Source organism: Talpa occidentalis, unplaced genomic scaffold, assembly GCF_014898055.3.
Source record: "Talpa occidentalis isolate TD23 unplaced genomic scaffold, MPIMG_talOcc4v2.1 talOcc4.2, whole genome shotgun sequence".
Taxonomy (NCBI): Eukaryota; Metazoa; Chordata; class Mammalia; order Eulipotyphla; family Talpidae; genus Talpa; species Talpa occidentalis.
The window spans coordinates 75,287,709-75,312,317 of record NW_023602073.1 but is presented as its reverse complement, the minus strand read 5'-3'; the positions used below and the strand labels follow the sequence as shown (position 1 = coordinate 75,312,317).

The following is a 24,609-nucleotide window of genomic DNA, read 5'->3' as shown; positions in this document are numbered from 1 at the left end:
TTTAGCTATGTTAAACAGTCAAGTCTGCAATCAGTGGTTTTAACCAATCTCATGCAATAGTAAAAATCTTTTGTTAGAGTTCTATTGGAAAATCTATGATATATGTGACATTTACAGAGAGAACACTGTAGAGAAAGTCAATTTCATGTAATATTGAGACTCTTCTGCTATAGTTGTATTGCAAACCCCAAAATATGTTAACATGTCCTATAAGACCATGTTGTACAATAACTAGTTGATGTAATCTTAAGAATACTCAGAGTTCTATTGGAAAACCCAGGAGGATACCTATGATATTTACCTAAAGGACACTGTGGTGAGAGCCCATTTTATGTAAAAGATATCCAAATTACCAACAAAAAACACACAAAAAAAATGTGAATAGTGTGACACTAAGTAGACCACGCAGAGGACACTTTATAGTAGGGGAGCTAAAACAGAAAGGCAGAACATGGCCTTTTTTTGACCTTAGCTGGGAATGTGCACATTGGGAGAATGAGATTTTTGTCTTTCTGCGCATGTCTGTCCACAAAAGCTCTGCAAGTATTGATTTAAGGATTACAAATAAATTTTAACAAGTGGATGAATTCACAAAATATGGAATTCATAAAAAGTGCAGATCCACTACACATATAAAGAGCTTACACACATCATTAAGAAAACCAACTAGCAGTAGAAAAATGGGTAAAGATAATAGAAAACAAATGACTCCCAAATCATACAAAACAATGCTTAATCTCCCTGGAGAGAAATGGCAATGAAATTAAAATTACATTGAGATGCTATTTTTAAACCTAATAGATCAATGAAGATAGGAAATTTGTTAAAATGCTGTGTTGGAAAGGTGATGAGGAGATAGGCACTCTTATATTTTGCCTGTGGGGGTGTAAAGTGATGTGACATTAAGTACTAAATCACATGCCCTTTTACCTAGCAATTCCATTTCCAGGAATTCATTCTGTAGATATATTTACATACACACAAAATGAAATATGGACAGTGTCACTCAGTGCAGTAGTGTTTATGAAGGCAAAAATCTTGATAACAATCTACACAGCCATCACTAACTCTCTGGCTCAAGGAATGAAGATACATAAAACTTTGAAACATTATATAGCTTTGTAAAGGAATAGGAAAGCTCAAGGAGATAATGAGTTTAAAAAGTATACAATACTTTACCACTGTGTTTATGGTCTAAATGGCATATGAAATTTAGCTTTATTCTAACTTCAGGTTTATTTTAGTCAAGGTCACGTGGTATTATGATCATATCTGAGTACCTAAGGACACTAAAGCACTCTTTTCCCTTCTTCCTCCTCACAGTTTCAACTTTTATGAGAAAACCATATATGATTAATAAAAGTTTATAAAGGACATATATAAGTTAATTGCACCCAAGTGGAGATGTCAAACATGTGCAGGGTTGGAAGGGTAGCTTTTTGAAATGGAGGTTTAGAAATTATTCTTATATAGGTGTTGGAGGCGGCCACCCTGCGTAGTGAGCAGAAGGGCCTTGACCCAAGTCTTTAAGGCATGTGAAAACACATGCATCTCGGAGGAAAACCTCTGGATGACAGGACTTGGTGCTGAGAGACTGAAAGTGACCTGCGTACATCTCCACAGTTTGAGAATAACAAAAATAATGAGCGAACTTCCCAGGCTCTGGCTAGGGGGCAATAAGATTATATGTGTGAGAACTAACAACCTGGTACCCTACTGTCTGAAGTAAACAGATAATAGTAAGAAAATAGACTAATCATTCATACATGTTATCATTATATGGTATGCTTTGATGTTACACCTGCTGCAATTAAAATAGTATATAATGAGCACTAAGACAATAAAGATTTACGGCATGCTGGACATGACAGTCCCCCATGTCTGATTTCCCTCCCTGTCGTGTCCCAGGTTCGGACTCACTAGAAGTCCACATATAGGTAGCTAGTGGAGTTACCTCGGATTAAAAAATATTGAGTTCTTAATGATTCCTTTCCTAAAGGAAATTGCTTCAAATTAAATATGTGTAATCTTTTCCTCCAGAGGTCACTTTTATCTCTGGGCCAGTTTGTCACTTTGATGACAACAGAGATGAGGATTTCTGTAGATATGTGTGCTGATGTGTAAGGAAACCAGAAGTTCTCTGATAAGGCACTTCTTTGGTGCAAGGAGACCATCTATGACATTTGTATGCATTTCATTTATAAAAATTGATAAATGAAACACAGGGTTTTCTGTTTTAATAAAAGTCACAATTGTCTCTTCTCATCCTATTGATTCCTATACAACCTCATCTACCTTCCAGTTTTATTGACTACCTATGTATGACTAATTCCTAAACCTACATTTCTATAAGCTAACCTTCCACTCACATGCACAAGTTTGACATCGCCACTTGGGTGCAATAAAAGTACATGTCTGAGCCGAATGCAACATACTTAAGATCCTTATTCCTATTTCGATTGCTTGCTCTCTTGCTTTGATTTTCTACAATTGCTCCTCCTACCCACCCACCCCAGCCATGTGATCAATCATTGTTTCTTTAATTTTTAAAAATTATTTCATTAATGTAACATTGATATACAATATTGTATATGATTTAGGGGTATAGGTTTATACCTCTTCAGATGTATGTTACCACACCACATCCACCACAGAGCACCAATATAATTTTCTACCATAGTCCATTGGGCCCTCTATACCCACCTTCCTTTACCCTCTCTGGTAGCCTCAATTCTGCAGTCAAATTTCTAGGGTTGCTTTGGTTTAGTTTTATCCATTTCTTTTTTGTTTCTTTATATTCCACACATGACTTAGATCATCTGGTATTTGTTTTACTCCTTCTTATTTATATCACTTAATATAATGCCTTCCAGTTCCTCCCATGTTGTTGCAAAATTTTATCTCTTTACCATCTTACACCAGTGAGAATAGCACATATTAAAAAAATTAGCAACCACAAATGTTGGCGAGGATTTAGAGAAAAAGGAACTCTCCTGCACTGCTGGTGGGAGTGCAAGCTGGTGCAATCACTATGGAAAGCTGTGTGGAGGTTCCTCAATATGCTAAAAATGGAGCTTCCATATATGATCCAGCAATTCCACTCCTAGATATCTACCCAAAGGACACAAAAACATTAATTCAAAAGGACACTTGCACCCCAATGTTTATTGCAGCTCTATTTACAATAGGTAAGCTATGGAAACAACCCAAATGCCCAAAAAACAGATGACTGGATCAAGAAGACGTGGTACATATACACAGTGGAATATTACTGAGCCATCAAAAAAGATAAACTCATGCCATTTGCAGCAACATGGATGGAGCAGGAAGTGATTATGCTCAGAGAAATAAGCCAGAAAGAAAAAGAAAAATTCCAGATGGTGTCACTCATAGTAGGAATTTAGAAGACCCAAATAAGGGGTCAGGAGAATGACTAATTATAATAAAGTGAAAATCAAAATCAACAGGCAAGGCAACTATAAACCAGAGACACACTACAGGAGGGGAGAAGGGAGTAGGATCAAAAAAAAAAGGTGTTGAGAATTTTACAGAGACTATAACCAAGATGAAAATGCATACATTGTACAAAAACGAAAAATGATGTAAAAATATATAAAATAATTAATTAAAAAAGAAAAAAAAAACTTCATCTCTTTAAAAAAATAGCTGAGTAGTATTCCATTGTGTATATTGTGTGTGTATGTGTGTGTGTGTGTGTGTGTGTGTGTGTGTGTGTGTTGTGTGTGGACATCTTTTTTCTCTGCTCATCAATATTTCGATTTTGCATCAGCCATGGTCCTAGCAGGAAACTGATGGCATGCACCAAGGAAATGATGAAAAGGTATAAAAACCACTGTGTAAAGGCATATTTACAAAGTATAGTTCAGGGAAATTAACAAGGGATGGAGCAGTGTACTGGGGCTAGATCAGTCAAGAGTGTTTTCCATCCTGGTCTTGAAAGGGCTTGGGGGGAGAGAGTGAGCAGGATCAGGAGAGAATGACTGTGTAGAGACATCTGTTAATTGGGAATTGAGATCTTGTGGCAGAGGGAAGCAGAGAAATGAAATCTCAGAACTCACTTTCTTCATATTCTTCCACTGGCCAAATCCAATTTATAAGCCAGCAGAGAGGCTATTGATGTAATTGATACAACTCAGCCTCCTCTGTCAGCAAGCAAAGTGGAGAAACAAGGAGTGTGAACCTGGAAAGCCCAACAGAAAATGTCCAGCACAGACTGCTTCTGTCGGCACTCAGCATACTGCTGTTACTATTTATATTAGTGTTTTGATGACCTTGATACAATTTCCTACATGTTCCCTTTCTTGTACTCTGACATTCTTTCTATCCTCTCCCCTTGGGCTCTGAATTTCTCCTATTTCTAAACTGACCTTCTGCCTCTGATCGGTCCCATACTTCCCAAGAGTTTTGGCACCCTGTGAACTCAACATAGCATGGGATGAGGTTCCTGTTCTTTGGGGCGAAGGGATGCGATATGATGATTGAAGCTGTACATTTTCCTCAGCAAAGATTGATTTCCTGGTACACTTCCGCCAGGAGGATCATCTTCCCATAAAACTGAAGAATTGCACCAACTCTGTGTCACCAGAAATGTACAATTAGGAGAGAGGGGAATGGGGATTTTGTTTAAAATTAGTGATTTCTATTATTGCCTCAATGTTCCTGATGGTGTTTTCTATAAACTTTCTAGGCTTGGAGGCAAAATAAAACATAATTTATGTTAAGAAATATTACAAATGAGATAACTTCTACTCATATTATTTCTTGGCTCCTTCATTTTAAATACCCTATTTTGTTTGTTTCTGAGGTGATAGAGCTAACAAAGACTTATCCTTTCGATTCTTTGCAGTTAGGTATCTGTGAGTTTTAAAATCCTGGTGAATAATTTGGGAAAATTCTATATATAGTGTTTATCACAAACAGCTATTTTCTTTAGGAAATGTTACCTTCTTCATTCCATAAGGCTCTTGTGAGGTTGCCTTTTGTGAACTCTACTATCTTTGGCCACGAAAGAGGGTTGGGCCGATCATAAAGTCACATTTCTCTAGCAACACAGCTGGGTTGGGCGGGCATATGGCCCCCAAAATACAAACAATGATCCTTGCTTGGATTGATAGGTACACTCAGGATAGTTCCATTTCAACTGGGATTGCTAATATGGGGCAGTGTGAATGTGGAGCGCATGTATATAGTCAGTGGCAAGCAAAAGAAACCCATTCTGGATGATTGAAGCAGAAAAGAAATGTATTAAAAAGTTTCGGGTAGTAAAAGAAATTTTGGGATGACCACAGAATCGGCTATCTTGTTCAACAACTGGGAATATATAGTTGTAAATTATGCCCCAGGATGGGTCCAGTGAAGACACCATTGCTATCTTGGCTGAGCATGAAGCCCTCCAGCCTGCTGCTTGCACTGTGAGCCCACAACCCCACTCACCACCACATAGTCTCTGCCCCACGAAGCTGAGAAGACCACAAAGTTCCTGCTTTCTTTTCCTTTTCTCTTTCTTTGTTTTATCTATGTCTAATTCCAAATTTAGGATAATTGTGTTGGGTTGGTGTTATCAGGTGACTGTGTTTTGTTGGTGTCATCTGGACTCATGTCTGAGTCCTGGCTGCAAAGTAGTTTGGGAAATCAAACATCTGACATTTTCAGCTTCTGCAATGGTAGGGCACGTGCTCCACCAAGACTTAGGAGATGGGAAATGCCCTAAACAGAGAGGGAAGAGCTCCAGAGAGCTCTACATGAGAGAATGACCAATATCATGTCAATAGCCACTTCCCTAGTCATAGGAGAACTGTCTGCAGAGTGAGCCAAGGTAGAGAAGGAAGAAAAGCCAAAGAATGGAAAGATGGACAAAACCCAGATGATGTTGCTGAAGCCTCTGAATCTAGATGTGCTTGAGTCTTTAAAAAAAAAAAAAAGAAAAGAAAAAACCCTCTGGCCTATTTATGTAAGCTGATAAATTCCCCTTTTGGCTTAAGTTACAAACTCCCTTTTGAGCGGAGCATCTGTCACTTATAAACAAGAGACTCCTGCCTTATATGGTGCTGCTTTCATTATTAGTGTTGAAATCATATTCTTGCTTCTTTATTGGGGTATTTTTACTGAGATTTCTCTGCCAGTACTTTATGAATCCTCTTGACTCATTGGCACACGGACAAGCCTGGGTGAAGAGGTAGAGGACCACGAACCTTATCTGTCAGCCTTTTAGTTTGGCCAGCCTCAGCCTTATCCGGTGTAAATGCTGCCTCAGAAAAAAATCCCCAGCTTTTTTCTAATTTTATTCCTGTCTTCTGTATTTTAAAGAATATTGTTCTCATTTGAAGAGACTTTGCGAACCACACTCTGTGTACAATTACAGGGTCCAAAGGTCCACTTTGTCTTTACAGTCTGTGGGTTTGTATAGAGATCCATTTGTAAACATAGGACTGGGATGCCTCCTTCCCCTCAGGAGCAGGCATATCTGGAATTCCATGGAATTAGTTTTCTGGTGTAGGATGCATCCTACGGATCTATCTTCTCGAATAATCCCCAGGACAGAACACTTGCTGGCTTGTTCCCTTTCACCCTCTGGCTTCCCTGTTTCATGGGCTCATCCTGCTGGTGATGGGACTCACCTTTGCCAGATTGGACCTCGTGCTGGGTACAGATGCTCCTCCAGTTTATCTGATATATTCCCTTCCCTGATGGCTCAGGGGGATGGCTTTAGTCCAGGAAAAAGTAATAAGATAATAAGGACTTGAGGAAACAGAAAAAAGGAAGTCTAATGTCATCTTCATATCCAAAAATGTACTAATTCCTCCTGATTGACTGTGGTGCTCCTTTAGAGAGTATGGTTCCCTTAATTGACTTCACTGGGAGATCAGACTGCAAATTCTGCATGTTTCTGTGGCACTTGCTGGTTTTGCGAGAACTGGATTCTCTACCCAAACCATACTTTCTTAGGGAACCCTGACAAACTCCAGAGTTGGTAAACAGGCAGAGGAGGAAATGCCGAGGTGTGTGGGGTGGATGGGACAAACCGAGATTGGAGCTCACCTTTCTCCACTTCAGGTCTGGTAGACCCTAATGTGGGGTGCACTCATCCCAGACATGGCTGTGTGCGGATGGGGTGTTCATCATCAGGATGCCACAGGCTGATTCTGATGCTCCATCATTCCCTAGAGCTGGAGCCAAACAACTCAAGACATCTCTTATTATACCCCATCTCAGTGTACACAGTTAGACTCTAAATCCTCTTTCTGCATTAGGATTTGCAGGGAATCTTCTGAGTAAATAGCACATGCTGAAGAACCGAGTGATGTTACATTTTTAACTTTTCAAATATGGATGATATTTAACTTCTCTTGAAGCTTCCAGATTCTGGAATATATCATACTTATTGGCTGGATTTCCCTTTGAACCTGGAGGGGTTTTAGCAGACATGAGTAACTGGTGAGCAGAGGTTGTAGTCAGCATGTGGTGTAGATCGTACAGCAACTGAAAGCAGGTTTTAAAAAATACTATTCAATTCTTTATGGCATTTCCTTTTCTCATAAAAAAAACCATATATTAGTCTGATTAGCAATATGTAAATAAGCTGATGCTTCCTCTTATTTTCATCTGTTGCTCTGCAAAACCCATTCTTTCTCTGAAATGGAAGGAACTGATGTAATTGCTCTGTGTGGAAGACAATGAAGAGCTCTCGATCCGTGCCAAGTACATTTCCTGCCAGGGCCTGCTCCTTCACTCAGTTTAATTATGAGCAATTGTTTGGGCTTTGATGTGAAGAAATATTAGAGAATGGAAAAAAAGGAACAGAGTTCAGAATATTATGCTGCATCTGATTCATGTTTTGGCAAGGACTCTTAACTAGATTTTACGCTTTAGTCTTCTGACGGTATCATAGGGAGCAACCTCGCCATATAAGCACATAAAGCCCAATTCTGCAGTTTATTTTGAAAAGGGCCAAGTGAAAGCATTTGAAAAATGCAGGAATAACATCAGCCATCAGGGAAAGTTCTTTGTTAATCATGTGCAGTGCCCTCATCCTAGGGACCCAAGTTATTTTAAACTGGATGTTAGCACCACCTATATTTAGCTGGTGTGTCAAATTTTACTGCTTAGTTTTCATTTATTTGACAAATCTCACATTTTACAGAAAGCCTCTGATTAGTTCTCACTGTATGTGCTCAGGGAGAGACATAAAAGCAGGGGAAGCTGGACCCTGTGAGGAAGGCTGGGGACAGAGACACAGATTTTTTCAGATCTGGGTCTGAATCAGGCAAGCCCCAAGCACAAGTGTCCACCCTCCAGCGGGCACTGAGGTGGAGGGGGGCAGGGAGAGATGATTACAGGCAGGAAAGAACTGAAATCAGACTACATGGGGCATTTAATGTTTCTTCTATTATTTTTAATAAAGTAAAGCAAATATAGAAAATATATAAAAAAATAAAAATAGCTTAATACCCACCTCCTGGAAATAACTCCTGTGAGCCTTCTACTCTTTTTCTAAGTATCTATTTTACACATAAGCATGTGTTTTGAATCATTACAAACATTCAGCCTAAACTCTTTTATGATATGTTTTTTCAGTGACAATAACAAATTTTAGTGACTGGATATGATTATAGTTAACAGCTGTGCACTCACTCTGAATATCAGAAGGTTTGCATAAATAAATATGGTAGTGGTTTTAATGTGTATTTATTTGAAGATCATTGAGATAGAGCTTTTCCCCCCAGATTTATGGACATTTATGTTATTATTCTTTGGTGAATTGCCTATTCATGTCTTTGCCCGTATTTCTACTGTGGCAGGCGGAATGGGGCTGAATTAATCCTGATTGATTATAATAATCTCTCTCTAATCAACATTAATTCCTTTTATCATCCTTTGCAAAACGACCTCACAGTTGTTTGCCTTCTTATTTTATTCAGCATTTTTTTTTTAATACAGCAGATTTATATTCTTTTGCTGTTACATATATCAGTGGTTTTTTTTTTTTTTTTTTGGTTATGTTTTCTTCTGCTGCTTCTAACCCTAGAAAATCTTCTGTCCCCAAAATCAAGTACTTTTCATTTATACTTTCTTCCAGTTTTTTGATGGACATACTTTTATACTTAACTACCTTTCAAATCTGGAATTTATTTTGTTCTCTGATGATATAGTTTTTAATTACCCTTCTATCAAGTATTCTTTTCTGTTTTGAATTGATTTACGTCTGTTCTCATGTTGTTACCGCAATGGTTTAACTATTTTAACTATAATATGCTTTCATAAAAGGAGGGTAAGTCCTCCTTTTTTATCATTGCAGAATTTGCTTGATTATTTGTGTTAGGTTAGTGGGTTTCTTTTTGATTAATTTCTAGAATAATTTTGTCAAATTTCCTTTGGATTATGTCCCCTTTCCAGAACATGTTTGTCTCCATTTATTTAAATAGTCCATACATTCCTTCTTGATAATTTGTAGTTTTCCTCACTTGAGTCTGAGCATAGGTAATGGGGAGAAAAGTTAATTTAGTGTTTAAATAAATCAGCTTTTTATGAAAATAAAGCAAAATATCATAATTTCCTATTCTACAGGCCACTCTATTCACATACTAGTTGGCATAGAGGACAATGATTTCTAATATCTGAATATGACAGAGAAAAAAAGATTTTTCTTTTTATCTAAATGTCAAACATGACCAGGTATATAAGGTTCTCTAAATTTAATATGTATTTGCTGGAAATTTTCAACAAACTTTTTCATTTTATAATCTTTCCTATCCAATCAGGAAGTGAAAGCAATAATCATATTAACTGATTACTTCTTTTTAAAAAAAATCAGTGATTGAGTGTTTTTCAGATAATTGAATAAATCAAAGTGTCTACTGGCTTTAAATAATAAAAATGACCAAAGCAAGTGTTTCTTGATTCATCTAAACTAAATATAGCTAATCTGGATTCATACCTAGTACTTCATTTACATTAAATTCTAAATGATCTGTACTCAATCCCTGTGTTTCCAAAGATGGAAGAAAATGCTCTGCTGTCCATTCCACACATAGTCTCAGCAAGGAACATACCAGATTTATGCTAAAGGAAATTATATTGACATTTTTTCTACCCATGTAATCATTGTCAAACTAAATGAATACTAACCCAGTATACATTTGGAAAAATTGTGGTGGAGAATTAAAAATTAGAAACTATTGAGAATTTCTCTCCTTTAGCACTATTGAGAACAGGAACAGGAAACGCCCTAAGTGATACTGGCTGACAGAGAATTAATAGTAGGAAGTGACCTTGAAGCTTCGCTCCCAAGAAATATAAACAAGCTTTCCCTGGCCGCTGATGGCAGATAATTCTGAAACAAAGGGAAGTGTAAATGAATTTTAATGGGAGTGAGAAGAAGAGAGTGTGGGATGAGGACCTGCTTCCAGCTATGACCAAGTAGACTTTAATCAAGCAAAAAAGTTGGCACAGCCCAAATGCACACTTGTGCATCAAGATTTCCTGTTTCAGAAAAATCAAACCATTCAGCATTTAGTTTTTCCAGTGCAATGCATCAACTTGTGAATTTCATTCTTTTTCTAAAACTACTATTTAAAATAATGCCACTTTGTTTCGTCTTGATTAATCCACTTACCTAAAGAATGTATCTCTAAATAAAGTCTACACTTTCAGAGAAATTTAAGTTGTTTTTTGCCTAGTGTTTGAATTGTAAATTATAGATCAGCAAATGAGGTAAAAACATAGAAGAGGAGGCTCTGCTAGAATAATTTATATGTTTTAATTTTTACAATCATTGGCAAAATACAAAAATGCAACTACTCTGCAAATATCACCTCCATCCCTATTACTGAATCAGAGGAGAGACTTGAGCAATTCCTGATTAGTACAAATTTGAAATGCTTGATTTCTTGCATAGTTTTTAATCTAATGTAAAACACCCAAGGGTTTATGGACATTTCTGATGTACCTTTAAGAATTATTTCAGTTCCAAGTAATAGAAAACTCTGGATGGGTGGACTTTCTTTATAATGTTATATAACAAGAAGTCCTGAGGTAGATGTTCTGGAGAAAGCGAATTCATTGACTCAATGCTCCAGATTCTTTCTCTCTGCTCAGCCAGTCTCAGGTGTTATGAGGGATGGGTCATCTCCCTTCTTGTCTCAAAGCATCATTTCCATATACAAAATGATCCTGTAGAACGATGTGACTATTTCTTATTTCTATTTTTTAAGAGGAAGGAAATTTTTTTCTATAAATTCCCAGAAAGACTTTCCCTCACATGTCCTTGGCAGGACCTGAGCCCCTTTCCACACCTAAGCTAATCATGATTCACAAGGGAAGTGAAATTACCATGATGGGTTTAGATTAATCAGGGTTTACACTCTGAGTCACATGAAGAAGGAATTAAAAAAAAAAAAAAAAAAACCCCCGAAATTCTACCAGCAAAAAAGAAGGAGGCTGTTGGATAAACAGCTAGCATTAGAAAGTGATTGCCCATATATTAAACATACAGAATAATCAATGAATTATGGCATTAAAAATTAGTTCTAGGGCCTCCCTGGTGGCACAGGTGGTTGAGTGCCATGCTGTGAAGCTGTCCGCAGCCTCTGCAGTTCCAGTTCGATCCCCACCGACCTCGGAGCAACCCACATGGCGAGCAGACCTATCTCTCTCACCAACTGCTCCCCTTAGCAGTGTATTTCGTCAGTCTGCCTGTCCTGTTTCTTGCTCTGTCTCTCGTGAATCCTCTCACCCTCCCATGATTCTGGCCTGTACCCCGTTCTTCTATTAAAAAAAAAAAAAATCTAAAAAAAAAATTAGTTCTAGATATCTTTTCTTAATATTAATTTTAAGGAAAAGGGGAAAGCTACTAAATATGCATGCTTCTAATGTGCCCATTAAAATTTTTATTCACCTTACATACTCTTAACCTTTGAAACTTCTTTTTCTTTAAATATTTATTTATGCATACAAGAATGGAGTGTAGGCCAGAGGTGCACGGATGTGAGTATTCACCAGAGACAGAGTGGGGAGCAGAATAGGCAGATCCACTGAAATATACTGCTGAGGGAGCAGCGAGCAAGAAAGGAAAGATCTGCTGTGCCATGTGGGTCACCTCCCTGGCTGGGGATCGAACTCCAGCTGCAGGGGCTGCGGATAGCTTCATAGTGCTGCGTCTTAACCCGTTGAGACACCAGGGAGGCCTCTAATCTTTGAAACTTCTAATCTAGGTGTACTTTGAGGAGATTATATTTTTAAGTGAATGAAGGCAGAGTGTATTCAAGCAGGTTTTGAGTGTACAAAGGATGTCCTCAAGCCTCAGAAGTGTCATTTGTCTTCCATGGTCAACCAGTTCTCCCTCTAAGCACAACTTGACCCAGTGGGAATGAAACCTCTATTACTTCATCACTTGCTAAAATTACTGTGCTCTTTTTCTTGCCATGGAACAATTTTCTTCTCGTGGTACTGTGGAAACACTCATCTGGAAGAAACCTGCTTTTGTCCTTTTGAGAGGTGTTGGCCTAGAGTTCAAACCAAATCCCATCAACCTAATTGCTCCTGCCACATGGTCTCAGGAATGAAGAATTCCCCCTTTGTTTGCAACCTGACAGAAGGCCAGAGTTGCACAAGATATATTACTTGTAAGAGAAAAGAGAAATACGACTTTACATGACATCCTTCTCCTGGTAGTTGCTTTTTTGGCACTGCTTGCTTATACATTTCATGTTGCTGCATTTTAAGAAAACATACTTCTTTTCAAATGGGAGAAGCTCATTTTCACTCCTGATACTAGGCTTCTGAGAATTGACATGATCTCATCCAGACACTCATCAGATTTTCCTGTTGTAAGACTTGGCTGTAAGCTAAAACCCTGTACATGTCCACTGGTCTCCCCACTTTGCTTCGCAGGGAGAGGTGTTATGGGAGGAGTGTGAGCACCACAGGGCCTCAGGCTTGGTGGGGCTCTCCTGTGGTTATGGAGGTTTTGTATATTTCTGTTGAGTAAGGCTACTTTACTTTCTGGTCCTTTCTGCACTTCCATGTTCTCTCCTGCTGCAGCTTTCATATCTATGTCATTTTTTATCCCTTTATTTCTATCAAAATGTGATCTTAGAAAAAGCATCTTATAAACGCAATAAGAGTAAATATCAATAAGAGTAAATACACAAGAGTAAATATCATAAGGTTAGAGACACATTTGCATTTGTACTTTCCTTGAATTGTCAGGTGAGACAAATCTCTAACTCTTTTCTGATTGTGACATTGAGCCTTCTATAAAAGTCCATAAAAAGGGTTTTATTTTTCTCCAGGGTTGAAATTCTTCCTGGGACCTTAAAATCTTTCCATATGCTGAGGTGACTTATTATTACAAGATAGGGGCTTGTAGTGGAATAAAAACAGACTTGGAAAGAAATGACTGTATAGATGATGCTATTGATAGAGATTGCTGTCAGTGATGTTCAGAATGAAAACAATAAAACTGCATAGTAGCAAACCAAGCCACCACCTTCCCCATCTGAGAGGTTTGGACAGATGAGATCTGGAAGGGCATATCGCCACCACCTTGGAACTCGTAGTCATTTAACCTTGAGGGAGGTCTTCTGGCTTTAGTGAACTAGATTATTGGGGATAAATTTGAGGTTAGAAATATACACACTCCTAGACACCACATTTATGTTTTACCTACAGCCACAGCAGAGGGTAAACACTCTACATTTAAACACCCCAAGCAATAAAATAGAAGAAAGCATTTAACTCAAGAGAAAAAAAGTTTCAAGAACCAAGAAGTTAAAGGGTAAGAGTAGTTTTATACTATTAAACTATTCTTTGCAACACAAACTTTAGTGCTGATCTTAGAATCAAGAGGGATACATGGCTCTCATTATCTTACCTCTCTGTCCTTCAGGAGAAAAAAAAATCTAGCTCTAAACTCAGGAAGGAATCTATCATGTAGACTTTTATATGGGGAGCATTGAATAATACAGAGACAAGATGATATATTACTGGTGAGTCATTTAGGTCAAGTGAAGATAACTATATGAAATTATTAGAGATGAGAGAATGTTGGGGAGAGAGGTTTGTGGTGAGTTATAATTGTTTTTTTTTTTCTTAATAAGTTTGACTTATAACTCTGGGGTTCCTAAAATTAAAGGAAATAGTTAACTCTATTTTAAGAATCTCACCATTTTTTTTTTTTTTTTTTTTGGTAATTGTTACCTATGAAGCACGATTCGGGAGAAATAACATGAATACCTGGTATCCTGTCTTGGGTAAAGGGTTTTACAGAATCCCATAGGACTTTTAGAGTATTCAGTTTGCTAGTAACCAGAAACAAAAATGAAATCCAAATGCTTTCTTGAAACTCATATATTCCCTCTGGCATAAGCCTGAAAGGATGTTTGGTAATACTTAGGTAAACGATTGTGTCCTCCGTGTGAGAGAGCAGACTGCTTGAATTCGTGAATTGTTTTTTTCTGGGCTCTTAAATGTAGAGATAGCATCTAGTAAATTTGGTAGAATAAGATCAGAGCTGCTTTTGCCATGTAATCTTTACTCAGGGAAAAGCAAATTGTAGCCCTAAAAGCCACCCAAGAGGAAAATGAAAGACACCAAGTTCAACTGTCTGAGAACCAGGCAAGGATTGTGATGGGAAAAGCAGAAAGACACAAAACCCTTTTCACCAACTGCTTGTGTGATCCAGATGATTTGCTATGGGTGGAGATAAGTTGGATTTATGGGAGGGGTCTCCCCTAAAGGTCTAGCACACAACCCCCTCTCCGAGTCAAACAGGAAAGCTCATTCATCTATTAACAACATCCAGGAGAAAATGGCCTTGAAGATGGTATCTGTGAAAAAGCATTGTGTGCTAGTAAAAGAAACTCCTTGTTTCCATGGAGGTGGAGGAATCACTGAGGCTCCTAATTCTTGTCTGCCTCTTTTCGAAAAGGTTTCTGCCTAGATTTTCTCATTTATAGCACCTGACACTGCTATTTCTGCCAGAATCCATTAGTGCCAACTCAATGGCTGCCTTTGCCAATTAGAAAGAATTTACCATTAATGAGGGTCTGAGACACTAAAGAGCTCATCATTGCCAACTCAAGGGACAATACAGAGATCCACACTTTGTCAAAGATGTAGATAGTTTTTTCTTCCATTCTAATGAAATCATACAACACTCATTATGTACATAATGCATTTATCTTGGCAGCCAACCCATTGGATGCTTGCTGATTACATCAACCATCAATTCTAATATTCTGTACAAACTCTGACTTAGTCCAGGCAGTCCACTTCAAATGATCTTCCCTGTCCTGGTGATTATTTTGCTTTTGATCTAATTGTTGTTCTCTGCTGTCATCTATTAGCCATATGACATTGCTTTTAAATCAGAGATTTTCAGATTCCAGGAGTAGTTTTCATGATGGGAAGCCATAATTCTCTTAAGGGTGTTTGGAAATGTTTATTGGCATAGTCTTAATCACAGTTTAGAAGGCAAGGACCAGGGATGCTAAAATACCTTGAAATGTGTTGCAGAGCCCTCCAATGAAGTATGTACCCACCCAAAATGTCCAAGTTGCATCCAAACTGAGAAAAATTGCCCAGCATTTTCCTCTCGGGCCTGGATGGGATCCTTCTGGGAATTCCACTTACCTCCATCTTAAGCAAATCTCGAAACACACAACCAACTGGTAATGCTGTAAGTTGACCTACCTGAAAATGGCACCCATGGCAGACTATATAGTACAATAGGGATCACCTCGTTTTAAGTCAAGAGACCTAGATTTAATTCTCACTCTATCATTTGCCGGTGAAATGACTTCTGCTGATTATCTTAACCTCTGTAAACCTTAGTTTCCATATTAGTAAGATGAAAATATAAAACCTACTGCTACACAGAGCTATGAACATTAAAATAGATGATGTGTATAAACACACGAGACCGCACATGTCTAAGTGGTCCGATGCTTCTGCTCTCTGGGATAATTCCTTTGGAAAAAGTGGCCTGACCTCTCTGGTCCTGAGAAGGTCAAGAAAGTGAGTCTTTGGTTCCCTGAAGGATGTATGTGTTCATTTATTGGTTTAGGAGTGATAATTGGTCTCTTCATTCAAGACTATACATTAGAGTTGTCAGTTAGTCATATTTCCTGAAAGATTGCCCCCAAAGATTTTCTGAGCCACTCCTACTCTCTGCTGGCCTTTGATCATGCCTGACCCTGATAGAGATCCAGGCAGTGAAGTTTCGAAGGAGTTGGGAGCTGTAATAAGCCCTACGCACTCCTTGGGCATTGTAGGGCAGTGTCAATGTCAAGGTTGTTGGCCAACTCAAAGAATCAAAAAAGCCTCCCAACAGGCACTGATCTGAGATGTTTCCAAACATGTAAACACCTAGGATTGTGCTCGGTGACAAGGAGCTGCCTCAGCCCTTTTTGGAAGGGCTGGGATGTTGGCCAACTGGAGGTGGCGAATGGGGTGGGTACATCCATGGAATTGATCACATACAGATGTCAGTAGGAATGGCAGAGGCTGTGCCCCAAATGGAAAGTAGAGAAAAGGGAATTGGTTGTAAGTGAATGGGAGGAGTTATAGTCCCTTCAAGGAAAAGCCCCCCGTGGAATGTCAATGCTTGCCGCGGACTAACGCAGCGGTAGACTTGCAGGACTGTCTCAGGATTTGAGAAACTGTGAGGATGCTCAAGGAATCGGCGCATAAATGACAGACAGACACACTTCAAGAGTGAAGATCTGAATGTAATTTGCTCAAAATCATCATACACTTTTATACCATTTCCAACAATAGATGATTTCATACAATTTAATTCTTTCTCAGCATAAAATACTTTGTAAGGCATAAGACATCTACTTTATTATTCATGTGCATGTGATCGCTGATCCATGACATGGCACAGTAAACGATCTCCAGGTACTGAATCTACACAATCATTTTAGCTTACACCGAACAGCATTCTTTAAGCTAGCTTTTCTTGATTCGTATCCCAAAACCACAATGATCAAAAACATTGATATTTACCTACTGGCACCTTCTACTTTTAGTGATCACGAGCAATATATTCTCTACGTAAGCATTTTGATTTTTATGGTGTTGTCTCATGTGAGAAGTATTATGATTATTATAAAACTACTATTGCCACACACTATTTTCTTTATCATGCATTTCCTGAAACTGATTGTACACATATAAAGAAAAAGCAAAGTAAGTGAAAAAGTAGTATGATTATAGACAGGTTGCTAGGTTGCTACTTATTCTGAAACAATGGCTATCTGATTAATGGTAAAACTGCTTTGTAGGTAATTCCATCAGGCTTGTTTGCAGGTGACGTTCTTAGCAGCCTTGTTTCCACCAAAGGAGGGGTTAATTACTGCGGGCTTGTTGCCTAAATTAGGCTTATAGGCATGTGTGCCTTGTTTGATCTGAACGCCAAAGTTTATCATGATGAAGCCCCTCGGGGACTGCGCCTGTCTTAGGTCGTCAGGAGTCACAGACATGAGGCTGGCCAATGCCTTCTTTAGTCTGCCCCCGATCTTACCCGTCATTGACTGTCCAGTCCAGCGCACAGGGGAGGGGAGTCTTACTCACTCTGATGTGTCTGAGTGAAAGCCTCCCTCTTTCCAGTAAGTTCACTGGTGTTCAGCGGCAGAGGCTGCCGCAAATGCTGTGAAATTAAACCTGACTGCCTTTAAACAGGGTCATTACTGCTTTGAATAAATTTAATAAAATTTATCTGGATAAATTTAGTTAAAATTCCCATATTCGAACCTATTCAATCTTTTAACTCTTGTGTCATATTATTCACTTCCTCATTGGTCTAATTGTAAAAATGGATTCCCAAATTATTAGTTTAATTAAATTGATGAAAACAAAACCCCATTCATTAAATTCCAAAATAACATGTATTTATTATCTAAAATTTAGTGAAAATATGAAAGTGTAAGGCACTCGTAGTCTCACTGTATGGAGAGAACCATGGTGAATTTCCTTTACATGTTATTTATTAAATTTTTTACAAAAAAATGAGATCATACTTTTTTTTTCACTTGCTGGAGTGAGCATCTTTCTAGTCTGTCTGCATTTGGCACTTGTCAGTGTTTTGTTTCCTGGTAAAATGAGATGGGGCCTCTGTGTGATGTGAGGTGTGGACAGGTCAGGGGAGGTCGGCACGGGCTTCCAGGGGCCAGTGCTCATTGTGTTCCGTGAACCTGGAGACCTGATTCATATCCTCTCAGTGATCAGGAAGGTGACTGTGCTTGATGGGAGGCCAAGCGGTCACTGAGCCAAAGGAAAAGGTTGCGTCTGCTGAAAACAATGTGCAATATCCTTGCGTATGAACCCTGGTGCTTGGAGCTTTGCTTCCTAGCATGGGCTTCAGTAGAAATGAGATCTTTGCAGCCTCAAAACAAAAAAACAAAAAACAAAACAAAACAAAACAAAACTACCACAGTTGTCTTTGTGTCATTTATGCTATAGAAAAACACCCCCCCAACAAAAACATAAAAATCACTCATAATTCCACAAATCAGAAATAATTACCATTAATTTTTTTATTTTTAAGCTTTAATCTTTTGTTCTTAATTTAAAACAATGCTGCTGACCAGAGATATATACTGTTAACATTTGGGTGTCACTTTTTTAAAATAAAAGTGTGATCAGTCTGTTTTGCAGCTGCTTTTTCTCCTTTTAATAACCTAGCATGAATATTTCTCCCATTGGGTCATTGGGTGACATTCTATTATACTTGATTTTAAATGGATACCTGGTAGTCCATTCAATGTATCATCATTATGAAAAATAATATCCTATCATTGAATATTAAGGATGTTTGCAACTTTAGACTTGTTTTCAAATGTGTATCAAATTAACAATAAAGTTAAGCAAATAACTGTGTAACTTGCAAGACAAAATCATGATTAATGAATGCCCTGGTTATTCATGTATGAGACAGAGCATGAACTGGAAGAAACTCAAGAGAGCACCATTCCCCTGGCTCAGCTTTTGAAGGACGTAGTTTAGTGTAACCTTCTTATTTTACACTCTTGGAAACTGAGAGTCATCATATTACAGGACAGGGAGAGGGGCAGCTAACAATCAGAGCTAAACTACCTGTCCAAATCATATAACAAGCAGAATAAAAGCTACTCGTCTCTGTCTTATATTCTTTATCTGGTTACCATTGAAATTCAATATTTTTAGACTGAAAAATAAGAAAAGAAAAAGGTGGGCATTGCGGCTAATGATGCCAGCATTGTATCTCCCTGAGATGTCTAGAAATATGTTTTAGTTATTCACATGTACTTCCATTTATTTCCTAGGAACTGTGCCCTAAACAGGAACCAGGGGCATATGCTGTCTTAAACTGCATCATGTTTATTTTAAACCTTTTCAGTACCTTTCAAATTCATGCTACCAACTCTTTACCAAGACTTTTTATTTTTTTTTTTTCCCAACCTGTTGCTATTGCATTGTCCAATCTGCTATTTTGGCTTCTATTTCTGTAATTCTTGCTGCCGTATCACCTCTATTAGTTCTCAGGTTCACGACACTTATTGTGGCAGGGACTTATTAAAAATTTAATAAAAGGGCCTTTTCATGTCTTTCATCTCGTTCGCAATAATTTCATGCACGTCCCTGAGTCTTCGGCATCTGTTCTCCCTGACGTTGCAATTTGACATTCCACTATTGTAATGTTCAAAGTGGCCCACATCACACACCAGTGTGAAGCCAAAACAGATGCCGAGGCACAATGCACTGACTTTATTCCCTCCTTGTGTGTAATGCACACCCTACCAACCCTCCCTTGTTGCTTTAATTAGTCTTTGCCATCAGCTTTCTCAACACCATTGTATTTCTAAGACTTCCAGTTCCAGGAGAATGATTTAAAATTCTATGAAAAAGAATCAGCACTACAATACCACTGTCTGTCATTCTTTTTAGGTAAACAACTGACATTCTTTTATTTATGCAGTTATTTATTTGCAGTGCCAATAAAGGTGTTATTCAGTGGTGCCCTGAGCACACCACATCTCCCTAGTTTATTGTCTCCTCTTCTCAATGACTTTATGCTTACAGAGAATCACAAATTAGATTAAAGACAATGTTTCATTTCCTTTGATGTAGGACTCAGATGGGACTTCAGAGGCGCCAGCAATTCTCCTTTGTCTTGCTTTTCAGACTCACATAATAGAACATCAATCTTGCAAAGGATCCTTCAGCCCGGATCACCCAGTTTAATTTAATAGGCTACTTGGTTAAGACTGGAAATCTTTATTTTTTCCTCCTACATTAATATGCCAATTCTAAACACTACTTAAAAAATGGAAATGTGGTAGAGAAATTTGGGAGTGTGCTAAGACATAACTTCTAAAAATATCAATGACAAATGTCCTAATAATTCATATTTTCAGCCTTTAAATATGTATCTTCAGTAATTAATACAGTGAAAAAATTAGAAATCATAAACAGAAAAATACACTTCTAATTCCATGATCGACCTGGTGAACCGATAGCTGAAAAAGTGGTCTTATGAGGTTCTTTGCTGCCCTCTGATGGTTATTTAACTCGATAACACAGACATGATTCAGTGGCTCATTTTGTTTGTTTTTTATGGGGTTACTGTGGCTGCTGTGCTCAGAATAGGCTGGCATTAAGCAGGGGAAGAAGTAGATGCTATAGCTAAAAATCTATAGAAGTATTCAGATAAGATAGTGACTTAAAATGGTTTTGTGAGTGCAGGATCCTTTGAAAGAATAGCTCTGTGCTGGACAAACTCTCAGCGTGGCCTCCAGCCTCTCGGTGCTCATGTGATTCCCTTTCTCCTAACAGCTTTTTGAAGGGGTTTTAGTGATCTGCTCTTATCTTGAAACTTTCTTGGAAAGGAAACCGAGCCAGTGGGGTTCTGTGACTGATCCAAAATGGTGGGGGAACCATAATCCTTCATCTGACTAATTTGAAGCTAGGTTATTAGAGAGAGGGAGGGAGGAAGGGAAGGGTGGGAAGGGAGTGTGTGTGTGTGTGTGTGTCCATTTATCTCCTGCATTGTTTCACATGGCTAGCCGATTGCCCATTGAATGTATCATGACAATGAAAAATAATCTAGTGAAAAACATTCATATACTTTATTTTTCAGAAAATATCAGGAAAATTCTACACAGTAATTTTGAAACAGAATGAGCAGTAACTTTTGGCAAAAGGTTGTATTTTGGAATTGAATTAATAATCAAATAATTCTTACTAAATTTTATGAAGGTTTTGAGAAAAATTTGTCAGAATATTATCTTATAGGTAGAAAACCAGAAATATAAAACATGCTTTGCTTTAGGTTAATGTCTATTAAGTGGAGCCCTTTGCCATAGGAAGGAAACTGCTTTACATCTTAATATTTTTGTAAAAGATTCCACACAAATTCCTACATTTCTGTTTATCTCTTTGGCCATGACAGGTATGTTCATGAAATTTTAAGTATTAATAAATGTAACTGTTCCTTTCAAATACTGGAAGATACTAAATCTTTCCTTTCCTCCAATTTATATTGAGTAACCTTTCTTTTTGGGCCATGTGTGGTAGAATTTCATACTTAGGTTAATTTTTTTCTTTTGAATTCTTTTATTAATTTTTTTTCCATTTATTAAGGTAACATTGTCTTATAAACCTGTACATAATTTAGGGGAATAGGTTCAGTAAATATTTTTACAGTGAGATTGTAATCTCAGTGTTGAGTTTCATACATTGTGCTTTGACTGACAGTTTTTCCTAATCTTCAGCAAAGGGTCTCAGGACAAAATATAGAAGCTTTACGAATTTGCCTGTCATCCTTGTGCAGGGGCCAAGCTAATCTTCTCTGTATCATTCCAATTTTAGTGTATGTGCTGCCAAAGTGAGCATTCTTTTGAATTCTTTTAAATTCCAATGAGATTTGATGAAAAGTATTGTGTGCTTAACTATATACACAGGCTTGAGTTGTGGGCAAGTAAGCAATGGGTTAGAGTTATTTTGATTTCTGTTCCCTTGCCTGCCTTCTTATCCTATTGGGCTGATATCTGGGAAAAGTGAGTAAGGGAAGAGATGATTCAAAGTGCAAAGTGTACTTTGCAGTCTTTGAGGATTCAGATTCACAAATGAAACCAAGAATTTAGAGAGGACATTGATTTGTAAATTAGAATATAGCATCATTGTCTCCTATCTGATTTGGGGGATCTTTTACATGTTAAATTTGGAGATAATCCTCAGATACTGCATCTTGACCATATTCGACAACTCTGAAGTTCTAAAACAACATCTGTAGTTTGTTGATATCTGACTGGGCTTGAGCCACCATGTTGACTTTTGTTTTATTGTATTCTCTCCAATGTAAAAAAATAGATGAGATACAATATCATTTTATGTATCACTAAAGAAGAAATAGCACACAATTAAAATGTTACTAATTGATTATATTATCACATAGAATCTTTGTTGTATTCATATTGAAACAATTGCCCTGAATTTTGGTAGGTTATTTTCTCATCCTATATTACTCTTATGTAATAAGAAAAATCTACAAACTCATTTCTTTTAAAAAAAAAACTTCTAAAAATTTTATTTTGTATTCCTACTCTGTATCGAATTACTTACTTTTGACTGGTAGTTGTTGACATCCTTGTTTCTCTAACGGATATTGTCTTCTGTACCTTTGAGAATGAAGGTGACACGGACTTTCTTAGCAATGTTCCCTTTGACCTCTGGGGTTCCCTCCTTACTGCTAATATCTATTGGCAAGTTTCCATGTGGTGTTTTCTTAGGTATCAGCAGAAGGTTTTCAGACAATAACTAGAACCCACATTCCTTCCTCAAATGGCTTTGAAATGTTTTATTGACTGAAAGTAATGGATCATCTGTTACCTTATTAGGGTCAAACCCATTTGCACATGGACAGCTAACAAGGAGAGTTTGTGTCTCCCTCTGTCATGATGCTTTGAGATACTGCAGGCTGGGAGTACAGACACATTCTGGACATGCTCAGGTTGGGGGAGGAGGAGATGTACTTGTCCAAATCAGTGCAAGTATGGTGTGAACTCTTCCTCATCTTTATTATAACCCTATGAGCAAGTGTGGGTTTCTCTGATTTACAGACCATTCAGTGAAACTATAGCACAGAAGGAAGAGTTAAGAATACAGGAAACAGACTTCACAAGAGGGCAATTGCCTTGAGTTAGTCCTTTAGGAGGCTAGAAAAAAATGAAGAATGGATGTACCAGCTCATGTTACCTGAAGTCAGGTACCCTGCTGACAACGAGCAAGTTTATCATGAATGTCATGTTCAGAGGACACAGAGAAAAATCTCACAGGGCCGTGCACAATATGCAAAAGCTTTGATTAAATGTAAGTGGACTTTAATTGTGCATTCTCAAAAATACATGAAGAGGCTTTGATAGTGTTTTTGAACCAAATCCGAAACCAAAAGTGCCAAAGCTCCTTAATTGTTTCAGGACCCTGAATACTGGGGCTGTGGATATTATTCTTTTAAATGGGGGGAGGAGTAGGCGGCAGGGTTCCTCCACAGAGAATTCTAATCATCTTCAGCAAAGACACAAAGCCTCTTCAGCAGGCAGTGATTCACAGCAGGAATTGGTGGCTAAGGGATTTATCCTATTGCAAAAAGAATGTGTCAACAAATTTCCTGGAGTCAAGGCATTGCTTGAGGAATTTAAGCTTGCAAGCTGTCAACATCTGGCCACAAAGGATACCTTTTATGAGGATACTGTGTTATTCCATAAAGCAGTCATTGTTTTATGTGGTCACATTTTATGCAATACCCTCCTTGATTCTTATTATGAAGATATTGGATAGAAGTGATATCATTTTGCCCCTGGGGAACATTTGGCAATGACTGTGCACATTTTTGATTTGCAACAACCAGTGAGGCTATTGACATCTAGTGAGTAGAAATCAGGGATGCTGTTAAATGTCATATAAATCACTGGAAACCCTCACAAGGACTTCTTGGGCCCAAATGTCAAAGGCACAAAAGTTAAGATTCCCTGGCCTACCCCTAAGAGTTCCTAGCATATTTTTGGGAAAGCTGTCTGACTCCCTCTTTCTGGACTGCTTCACCTCCTGTGCTTGTCATAGGAGAGCTTATCACACAGAGCTTATCACTGTTCAGAAATCAAGTCCATTTTCTTACCTGTCTTCACTTTTTACTTTTAGCCCCATAAGCTCAGGAACTGTGGTTTGATTACTATTATGTCCTCAGAAACAGGCATAGAACCTGAATACAATAAGTTACTACAAACAAATGACTGATTTCTGATTTGAGCTAGTTTAAGCAAAATAAAGAATCCCAGGAAATGTTGGAAAACCCAACTTCAGCAAGGTCAGAGATAAAAAATGGAGTTCAGGAACAACTAGAACCACAGAGTTGGCAAGGCTCTCTCGCTGTCTATTGTTTCTGCCTCTCTCTGTATGTGACCTTAGTCCACCACAGAGAGGAACATGGACATGGGCAGTCTCTGAGTTCTCAGTCTGCCTCTCTTGAAGAAGACTAGGTCCACTTTTTGAATTGCTAAGTTAAAGAATTCTCAGGGAGTGTGTGGTCTCCATCATTGGCTATCTTGGATC

The 24,609-nt window shown here is 38.1% G+C and overlaps 1 non-coding gene across 1 annotated transcript; it reads right to left on the bottom strand.

The window, feature by feature from the left end:
* Window positions 1-21,787: 21,787 nt before the first annotated feature.
* On the bottom strand, window positions 21,788-21,894 carry LOC119253581 (U6 spliceosomal RNA). Its single transcript, XR_005127120.1, has one exon. It is a non-coding gene; the product is annotated as a U6 spliceosomal RNA (small nuclear RNA).
* Between the last annotated feature and the right edge of the window lie 2,715 nt (window positions 21,895-24,609).